Source organism: Seriola dumerili, unplaced genomic scaffold (genome assembly GCF_002260705.1).
Source record: "Seriola dumerili isolate Sdu_G_001 unplaced genomic scaffold, Sdu_1.0 BDQW01000138.1, whole genome shotgun sequence".
In the NCBI taxonomy this organism is placed as follows: Eukaryota; Metazoa; Chordata; class Actinopteri; order Carangiformes; family Carangidae; genus Seriola; species Seriola dumerili.
This window is the reverse complement of record NW_019174393.1, coordinates 11,491,040-11,500,794: the sequence shown is the minus strand read 5'-3', so window position 1 is coordinate 11,500,794 and position 9,755 is coordinate 11,491,040.

Here is a 9,755-nt window from a genome sequence, read left to right as displayed (position 1 = left end):
ATGGAGCTGGTGGAAATGAATGATGCTGGAGCAGTGTAGAAGCTTGTTGTCATGGAGGCTTCAACTGGGGCCTTCCAGTTGATGGACAGTCTGAGCTCTCACTCTACCACCCTGTTGCCCAGAAAGGGTAAAGTACTTGATGTGCCAGGTGAAATATGACGTCTGATTGATGTCAGGTCCAAATTTTTTTTCTTTTTTTCATGTGTGCAGTTTTTCAGATTTCCAGATCTTTAATTAATATATAATTCCAGTCCTAGTTCTGATAATGCACAGTTCCTAACAATATTCGAACCTTGTGCAACATGGAACAATTTGTATTTCTCAAACTTATATAGGATAAGGCTGGTGATCTATATTTTATATCGTATAGTCAACGCAGAATTGTTCCTACATTATTCTCCGAAAACACTGATGAGCCACACTGTTGAACACAGCACATTCTTTTTAAGTTGATCCCACGTACGCTGTATTCTATCACAGGTGGAAATAATCCCCAACAACTGCACTCCATACACGCCTTTGACTAAGTTTTTCTAAAAACTACATTGCCAAGCTGTTTTAGGAAATTACTTTTTTTTTTTTTTTTATTGAATATACATACTTGTGACCCATTTTTAAAGATTTACATCTTCAGTACAAACAAATAGGCTCTGGGCTGTATGCCACAGGGGAAGGAGGTTGTAAAGTACAGAGAAATGGATTAACACATTGTTGGTTTTGGTCTTTTTATGGAATTTGTTCACAGTAAGAAACATAAAGACTAACACCAGCCTTATCATTTAGGGCCACAATTTTCCACAAAGCTCTGAACCTTGCATTTGCTTTGAAAAATAGACAGTATATGTATGAGCCATTAAAACATAACTCATAACACACTCCTTGAAAAAAAAAGGGGTGGTTAGGAGTTAAGCGATAATGAGAACAGAGAAGTGTGATATTCATGAAATTATTATCATTAGTTCCCTGTTTTACAATTGTTCTTCTGAAACATGACCTACAATGTGAAAATGCAAAAAAGTGTAAAAACTTGTAAAGGTTGCCCGTCTCCACAAATGTGTTCTTTGTATAATATAATTACACATGCTGTATCACACGATTTTTTTTCTTTAAATGCTGGGGATTGAAATATGAGGTTATAACTGCAAGAGAGAAATAAATGCCAAGGTGCAATTATCTCTGATATATATATATACGCATATTGGCGTATTTTTTTCTGTTAGGCCTTTTTTAAACAGGATCTCCTACTTATATGTCTGAGCTGTTGGACAGACTTTAAGCTGTTCTTTGGCTTTGTCCCTCCACTTTATCTTCATGACACAAAACAATACACAGAATATGATTAATGTACAGTTTCTTATTGATTTACAGTACGAAGTGCCTCCATAAGACCAACATGAAATTCAAAAAGGTCAAGCTGTCAGCCTCTCAGTATTTCTTCTAGTTCTATAAGCAGAGAAATATGAGATACAACCAGCAACGCCAAGCTCCCATTTTTGAAATGATCCGCCAATAAATGTTTTTATTAGTCAAGTAGTCACCTGGTATCTTTTCAGCATCATGGATGCCAGGAAAGCCAGAGCCTTGGGGGCTTGAATTGCAATGCATGTGTATGCCTTTTTCAAAGCAGCGTATGTAAAGGTAATGGCCTCTTAAATAAACTGTCAAATTGTGCCACCGCCTGTTCTTTACGCACCCGAGCGCACAGATCCTCTGTTTTCTCCAGCCATGAAAGATATTACCCCTCACAGGAAAAGCTTTTCTCTCCTTCCCCTTTCCTCCTCTTCCCACTCACCTCGACTCCATCTTCTGTCAAACAGCGGATTTAATAATTGATCCCATTTGATCCTGTCGATTTCCATTTCCATCGGCACCTACAACCCTGAGATGGAGATGGGGAGGAGCAGTTGTGACGGGAAATCTCAGGAAGCAATGAAGCTGTATCAGATAGACGATAAGGGTGCAAGGTGACTAATGTCAGGAGAAGGGGGTCTTATATCTTACTGTCTCATTCAAATATATACTCTGCTGTTGGGCTGTCAGCCTAAATCATGGCGCACTGTTTTCTCTGGGCCAAAAGGGGAATTAGCAATATTGAATCCGCAGTCGAATATTGAACAGCTCATAGTTTCTCTCTTGTCTGACCTCACGGCAACTTTGGAACAGCAATTAATTCAGAACAAAAAAAGTGTGGAGAGAGGAAAAACAGAGCAGGTTTCAGCCTCTCCATTAGGTGTATGAGGAGTGTATGGAAGATTCATAGCAGGTAAGTGCATGAAGTTCTCTAAACCAGGTAAACCTTGGAATCGTGACACTATTTTATGTGCTTCTGTTGCTGACTTTTAAAGGGAAGACCACCTCCATCCGCTAAATGCCCTGACATACTATGTATTCCGCCAGGGTCAATGAATGTCCTGAATACAGCTTTGGGGCAACCGGAGGGTAGATGGGTGGCTTGTTATTTGCCTCAGTCTCACCAGGTAGACATTTAGACCAGGCGTGCCCCGCTTTATTTTTTTTTTTTTGCCTGCGAGAATCTAAAAGCTGTTTCCTTGTTAAATATTCATGCTGCCCTTCTCTTTCAGGCAGGCTAAGATTTTTTTGAAGTGCATAAGTGCTGTATTGGTGTTTCGATGGCGGGGCGTAAATGGAGCGTGAGGACTTTCGGCAGATGTGCAGCCCAGGATTCAGCTGAAAACAGCCGTGTCCGTTACATGAAGGTAGAACACGGAGGCACGTATCTGACGACAGCAATGAGATGTCTACTTTTGTTTGTGTGGGGGAGAGCATGAGAGACGGGGAGAGGGAGGCGAAGGAGGATAGGAGAGAAACGAGGTGGTCTGACTCTTCAGAGACCAGCCCTCGATAGAAGTGTTATGTAACGCAGTAAGTATGAAATACTTCTTATTCATTTTTCTGAGTCCCCCCTTTTGTGTCCTTGCACTAACCCACCCAGCAGCCCCTTACTTGAAAGCCAGAACTTGCATGTCCTTGAGAATAACCTGCTTGTAATGAGTGCTATGTAATCTTCTGTAGGACTTACTTTTAATTGACAAAAGAACCATCAAAGGCAACTTCATAGCTGGGACTAAGCGTAAATCATGTTTTAATTAAGAAGGATATAAGGATTCCTTTCTTCCCTCAGCGAGAAAGCTTTCCCAGCGGACTGCCTTCAAATTCCACAGTAACGTTCTTCCAAATAGCTTAACTAGATGCTAATTGGAGGCTGTGCTAGCCAAGAGGAGGCCACATTCTTTTTTAATAAATCTTTTAGGCTAAAGGGCTTCAGTGGTGCTTTTTTCTTTTAAATGAGCCAAGTCTACTGCCCCAAAACAATGCTTCTTTTTAGGCGAGAGATTTTGCAAACATGACAGAAGAAGAAAGGTAGGAGTACAGTGTCAGCAAACTGTTTGTGGCTTTGCTCTTTGATTCTTCTCTCAGAACTTCCATTCGAATAACAACTATGAAAAAGAATTCCATTTGCTGTGCAATGTTAATGAAATATAAGGTACATGAAATGGCCAAACTATACTTTTCTCAGGATAAAGACGGAGAGCTCCTGAAAGCAATATAGACATGTGGATGACATAATGAACATTGATCAGAAAATCCCAAAGTCTGACAGTAGAAAAATATAAAACGACTTCAAAGTACTTCTTGATTTTTGTTGAAGCAGCTCACAGTCAGAGGTATGATTCAGAGATAACCTTGAGGTATGAATGGACCCAACAAATCAGCGCCCACAGAAGCCATTATCAGCGTATGAGTCATTAACATGTCATTTATGTATATTGGGGCGTGGGGGAGGGGACAATAGGCCATCAGAGGGCCAGGTGGAGGAATTAAACTCGCAAATCACTTAGGATCTGCCATTTCTACAGGCAACACCGTTAGCAATAAACACAAACTCATTATTGCAGCGCACTCCTTGGCCTATAAATGTCTCCAGTGCTGAGACAGGTAATAGTGATGAGTAAAGCCTTACATCACTGTTTGGTCTGATAGGCCAGAAGGGAACACACCCAGCATCTGTGTGTATTCCACCGAAATGGCTGAAATGGCAGCTGCAATGGCCTGCGAGTTATTTGATTAGGGCTCCCTGTGGACCAATCAGGCTGCTACAGAGAAGAGAGAGAGAGAGAGATTGCTGTTGATGTGAATAAACTACCGAAAGCAAATCATATTTATTAAAAGGAACAGCTCCGCATTATGGGAAATACGCTTTTTCATTTCATTTCTTGCCAAGAGTTTTGAGAGGGAATTTTTTTGCATTCCATATGACTCTACAGTCATGAGGCGGTTAGCTTAGCTTTGCATTAAGACTGGAAACAAGGGGAGAGAGATAGCAAAGGTAACAAAGTGGAGTAAAGGTAACAAAATCTGCCTCTAAGATATAAATCTCATTTGTTCAGTCCATACAAAAACTGAATTGCAAAAATGTGTTTTTTAAAGGGTATTGTGTGTTGGATTAAGCTAACGGCTGCTGGCGGTAGATTCATATTTAGCATACAGACATCCAATTCTCAGAAAGCATTTGCCAATATGTCTAACTATTAAACTATTCCTTTAATTTCCAACAGTCATCAAGACATCAAGTCCCACATTTCCTAGTGGTTCACTGTCAGATGTATAAGACATGCATCTGACAGTGGTTTCACAACAAAGCTCACTATGTGATTATTATTCTAAAGGGGATAAAAAGTTAATTTTTTTCCCCCCTCTCAAGCTTCAAATGCAAAGTGTCCCATCAATTGGCAAACAATCTCATGGTGTCGAGCCTTTAACCTTGAAAGCTGGCATCAAATGCAAAGGCAAGTTTTATGATTCAAGGCCGGAAAGTGGAGGAAAACAGTGAGTCACTGTTCATTTACATCTGTAGCAGCATGCCCTCTGGTGATCTGTAAGTAAGTGACTATCCCTAAGTCTGGACTCTCTCAGATCAGTAACACAGAGGCCAAAAGCAGGCATTACTGTACCCGTGCTTCAACACAGAGACCTCATGCACACACCGACTTAAAGCACACTCACCACATCAGAACAACACTCACATTTCACCAGCCCACCCAAGCACACATCACACAAAGTCGCTAATGAATGGCAGCGCTAATTAGCCTTCTTTTCTTTCTTCAGCCTCCCACTCCCTTAACACAGGATCACAGAGTGTGGGTCGGTCGTTCTCACTGTGGAGGGCAGACTATTCACTAGAGAGCCCTTTACTGCCGAAATCACCAAGATGCCGGTGAGCAGCTTGTCTGATTAGCACTGATTACTCTCTAATTGGAGTTCTCCAAAACACGATGACCTCTGCTTTGTTTACTGATGGGATTAATCACAGTCTGGCAGAATTAGAAATCCCAACTGAATTCATTCCTTCCTCATTATTTGGAGGCTGTATAGCTCAGCCACCCTGCCCCTCACCACCCCGCCTCTTTTCTTGTTGGATGCTGAGCACCCAGCAAATTATTTCAGTCCAAGCGAGGCATGAGATCCAGGGTGAACCTTGCCCCACGATGCTTCTGACCTTCTTGACTTTCTTTAACTCTGAGTCAGAACGGTTGACTCCGGTTTTTACACTTTAGCTTCTGCCTTTCAGCATGATCTGTCACTGCTGGTGTCAATGGCTTTGATGCATTTTAATTTAAACTAAATATTGCACATTATACTGTAAAACCATTTTTGACAGAAATGAAAATTTCAGTACGGCAGATAATATACTTACACAAACCTCTCATTGGTCTTTAGATGCTTCTGTGGTTGCAGCCCTGCCAAACTATAATTTAGGTAGAAATTAGTAAACTGCTTGAATTAACACTTCTTAACAAATAATTAATATCTTGTAAGTAGGCATGTCATGAAAAGACTGATGAACAAGAGGCCAGTAATTGCAACGCTTGGCCTTTTCAAGGTGATCATGACCCCTCGATTTCACACCAGAGTGTTTTACAAATTGCAAAGGCTCGTTTGGTAAAAATGATAGTTCACTTTACAAAACCAATGATTTACTATCTGCTACAAACTTACAATTAGGGAGATTTCTGCAGTTTTCTTGAATGACTACTTCACTGATTTTCAATCTTCTCTTAATGTTCTTGTTTATATACTCCATTACACCTATCAATACTCTCTGTATAACATAGGCAGGCTCTATTCACCACCACAGAACTTGGCGCAGTCACAGGCTGGGCAAGAAAAACTGCAGTTTTTCAGATTTTTTACAGTCTCTCTGTTGTATCTGGTGTAAAGGATAATTACAAGATCTTTGAGATGAAACTGACTTTTTCTTGCTACTCCCTTGCTGCTAGTCCCACGATTGCCTCATCAGGATTTGAAGGATTTGTGGATGAGCCTTTTACCACATTCAGATACTGTAGAATTTACAAAAAAGTTGAATATAGGCACGTGAGGCATCAACAGATTTACAGGGAAAGTTTGAAAATGGGTAAAGTATTTGTTAAAGGTATCAGTAACGTACTGTAGCCGATGACAAAGAGAAGCACAGAGTGTGCAGGTAAGGGGTGGCAGTGATGAAACCAATAACTTTGGTGACCAGCAAAGTGTGAGTGGCCATTTCAGACAAGGAAACTAACTGATGACATAACAGTAATCGTGGAGAGAGATGGGGTGGATGGGTGGGGTTGGTGCGATTCAGACAGAGATACAGACAGTGAGAGAGACACCAACAGAGAGCACTAAGGACAGGAACAGTTACATATGTAGACAGGTACAAAGACAGAAACACAGATGCATGTAGATAGCTCTGGTGTGACAGGCAGAAACCAGCCAGCAAGTGAGAGGACAGAACAGATGCTCTGGGACGGGACTGGGCTCGCAGCCGTCACAACCACAGAGTGTGTTGTCAGTGCAGAGAGGTTGATGGCAACATCACAGATCCCTCTTAAGAGCCTGCTCAGGAGCGTCAGCCGACCTGTGGGGACTGAGACAGGCAGCCGGCGCTGCCGTGTGGCTGGCACCGGCGGGAAATGACCAGGTTTCTGATGATCTCACTGACATCTGTCATCCTCTGACCTCTTGCTAAGCTGTACCACTCGGCCGGCACCGTTAAAAATGTCCAACCAACAGTATTGAGTGATTAAGTTGTATGTTAATGAAATGGCATTCTTTCACAACCTCTAGAAACTGTTAAAGGAATAGTTTGACATTTCTGCAAATACACTTAATCGCTACATTGCCAAGGGTTAGATGAGAGGACTCTGTCTGTTCAATATGAAGCTAGAGCCTGTAGGTGATTAGTCTAGTTTAGCACTGGGAGCAGGTGGAGAAACGTAGCCTGGATTGCTTTTCATAGTTTAAAAATGCACCTACTAACGCCTCTAAAGCTTGATAAGTTTGTGGTTTTACAGGAAATTACATGCTGTAACTATTTGTGGACAAACAGGAGCAGAATGCAGTGATTTTCCTGGAGTCCTCAATGCACCACAATACTTAGCACACAGACATTAGTGAATTAGGCATACTAAAGCAATTTTGTTGTTTTAAGATTATTATTTTTAGTTACTTTTTTATTTAATCAGAACTAAATATATCAATATCAACAAATACAGTGCAGATCATTCACAGTTAACACCATGGACAGATTTAAATTGGAGAGCATGCCACAAAAAGCTGATATAAATACATTTTAGAGAGCTTAATGGAACACGTTCCTCCTGCTGCCTGATCTGAGGACATTACCCATTAGGCTAATTGCGAAAGAGCAAATTTTAAAATGCCACAGAATAGTTAAAGCTTATGGGTCTTTGCCACTAAAACTTGAGTCCCCGCCATCTAAAAAAGTGTTGTTTTCTCGACACTCTTGCGTGCAACACGAGAGTGCTAAGCACTTCACCCCACAGATATAGCCAAGGACAATGATGCAGAACTGTTACATTTACTCATTTAGATTCAACTTAGAAAAAAAAGTACTTTAAAATGCAAGAATAAGGATCCATACGGAGTGAAAGCGAATACAAAGGGCTTTTATATGACCTGATGTGCAAATCTTTCTTCATCCCTCTCCGTGCCGCCTGGGATCCTCGGGTTGAAAAGATCTCCCATCAGTAAAAGTGAGCCTGACAATTTCTGATGACTGAACAGTGCGCTGTCATTTGAACGCCATCAAAGATGCATCCACCCTGAATGGTTAAAGAAAGGACAGCTTCCTCACTTCACACAAGCCCCCGCTGAACACACTTTTAGCTTCTTGTAGCCTGAACCAAATTGCCTTATCTTGTATAGAAAATGACACAGCCGCTATTACCAACGGGAATACTAAAACATTTAACTGACAGCTTCCAATTACACACCTATTGATTATAGTAGATTTCTCTATCACTCCCTCACCTATACTTTTCTCTATCTTTCTTTAGCCTCCTTCAGATGACAAGATAGTGAGACTGAACTGACTCGCAGATCAAAATTTCACATCCTGTTTTGGAGAGTAAAAAAAATTACACTTTGTGTATGCACCAGAACCGAAGAGTGTCTTTACCCAAAGAGCCTGGCTGACATTAATTGCAACAAAGACTGGTAATGGCTCACAATTGCACTTGTACACTCTGTACCCTGTGATCAAACAGGCTCTGAAGGCTGTAGACATTTTTACAGTAGTGTTCAACTGCAGAAAAGAACACACACACACACACACACACACACACACACACACACACACACACACACACACACACACACACACACACACACACACACACACAAACCTTTTTGTAGCTTTTTCAAGGGGGCAGAAATGCATGAGATTGCATGTCAATGTCTTTTGTTTCCACAGGCTGTTCAGATTGGCTTTCCAAACCTGCGTTTGATGAAATAGCTTAATTCTCTCTAATCTTCCTCATCACAAAAATTAAAAATGAAACTAAAACAAGAGCAGCACAGAAATCATTATTCACTCCGGCCTGCTCTGTCCGAATGACCCTGATATTACACTACCACAAATACACCACAGCCGACTGGGCTGCCCCTGACAGAACTGTGCTTACAAGCGGAATGCAAGCAACATAATTGGCTATGTAAAACTCCTGCTCTATTAGACGAGGGGAGCATGGTGCCTGATAGCCTTCATCACCACTAAAGCTCTTCATTAATCTCCATCCACAAGGTCAAGGATTTGCCCTGTACAAGATAAATGAATTAAAGCTCTGCCATGAAGAAATGAACCCTGTGCGACCAAATGACAGGGGTGGCTCGCAGATTTTGTAGGAGACCTTGTTATCTTGGTAAGCTGCAATGTACTTTTATTTTCTTTTTTTATTTTCACGAGATAGACCATTATTTTATTGGAAAAGTGGTGATCATGAAATCAGTGAAATCAGCATGTCTTTATGTGGTGCGCAGAGGTCTTTTTTTCTTGCTTTGAAGACACTCAAAGCGTCAAACCCCCAAGAAAACTCAACTGCATCTTCCCAATGCAGTCAACAACAACTCTGGGCATTACCAGTGCTTTTATGTGCACAGCGTCTGACCCTGAAATAAGGTTAGCCTCCAAGCCAACATTTAATGTAGAGGAAAAATATTGCGCGCCTACACAAATAAATCAAAATGCATTTAGGACTGTCCTGCACTCATTCATAACCCCCTGAAGCAGATTGCACACACACGCATCTCCCTCCTATGAGAACTGTAAGCAGCGACCACTAAGGCTATGTTGATCCTACCAGAAATTAAAGCTTTCATCACCTTTCATATCCTCGGAGGTCTCCTTCGCATGTGGGCGTGAACCTGCAGGTATGTGCCCTTTTCCTACC